This window comes from Aplysia californica, unplaced genomic scaffold (assembly GCF_000002075.1).
Source record: "Aplysia californica isolate F4 #8 unplaced genomic scaffold, AplCal3.0 scaffold00158, whole genome shotgun sequence".
Lineage (NCBI taxonomy): Eukaryota > Metazoa > Mollusca > Gastropoda > Aplysiida > Aplysiidae > Aplysia > Aplysia californica.
Genome location: NW_004797428.1, coordinates 480,246 through 481,645, shown reverse-complemented (window position 1 = coordinate 481,645; position 1,400 = coordinate 480,246).

The following is a 1,400-nucleotide window of genomic DNA, read 5'->3' as shown; positions in this document are numbered from 1 at the left end:
CCAACCAGGTTGTTCAAATCTCGCATATTTCAGTAGAATGTGGCGCGTTTCCCACATTGAAAAACCAACCAGGCTGTTAAAATCACTGGTTTGATTAAAGTGGAGGAATGGTTCCTCACATATTTCAGTAGAATGTGGTGCGTTTCCCACATTGAAAAACCAACCAGGCTGTTCAAATCACTGGTTTGATTAAAGTGGAGGAATGGTTCCTCACATATTTCAGTAGAATGTGGTGCGTTTCCCACATTGAAAAACCAACCAGGCTGTTCAAATCACTGGTTTGATTAAAGAGGAGGAATGGTTTTCCTGGCACCGGGGAGATAATGGATACCGCAGACTGTCTGTTGTAAATATTTTAATAATGGTCTATTTTCAATCTACTTTAACATACTTGATATGATTTTAACGAAAGCTTTTATCCGTTTTCTCTTGTCGGATCGACCCTTAACACCCCCCCCCCCAAACCACCACCACCACCACCACCAAGGCAGTGCTACTGTCTGAAGTTGTCTTCAGGGATTTTCCGAAAGGGGGATATTATCATGTTCTTATGCACAATAGAATTGTAAATGGGCTGATTTATAAATGTCATGATCATACTGTGCCGAAACAGCTTTGGTGGAACTGCTACTTTTTCTTTCCTCATCCTTACTATCGTCCTTTACCTCTACTTCTTTTGTATGTTTGTCACACTCTTGTAAACTACTATTTCCAGGGTGCCTTGCCTTGATAGTCAAAAGATACTTTGTGCTGTTGAGGCGAGAGAGATGAGCAGAGTAAGCCTGATTCTCCGTTTGGACTTCTCTGTTGACATCCACCCCTTGGCGCTCATATGATCGTATGCCGTTGCGAGCGCGGTAAAACCTAACTAACTAAAGAAAGGATCGACCACTAACCCCCCCCCCCCCTTCGATGAAATTGTATATGTTGAACGCCTATTGCAATTCTGTCTGGTTGTTTAAAGAAGCGGGATCTTAGAATTTATAACGTATCTATCTATCTATCTTTCTTTATAAAGAGGGCCTGTATAATATAGGGTTTATGATATGCAGTGGCTACCAAAAGAATCTTGGATATGTAATCTCCCAATCAACGTTTTAAAGCTTTACACTACATATTCATGCAGTACACAAATATAAAGCTAAATTAATTCTGAATCTCTTGAAACATTAGATTTTAATCTATGTTAAGAAACGCCGGAGATATGGGCACTCAAATCTGACCTTAGAAAATCTGGCTTGGCAAAATTGTACGAAATCAGAGAAATGTAAAATAGTCTTCTCACGAGTATTGAGGACCATCAGTATTGATAGAATGGACATACATTTCATATCCAAGGAATGGAGTATTCTGTCTCGGCCATATACACACAGAGAGAGAGAGAGAGAGAGAGAGAGAGA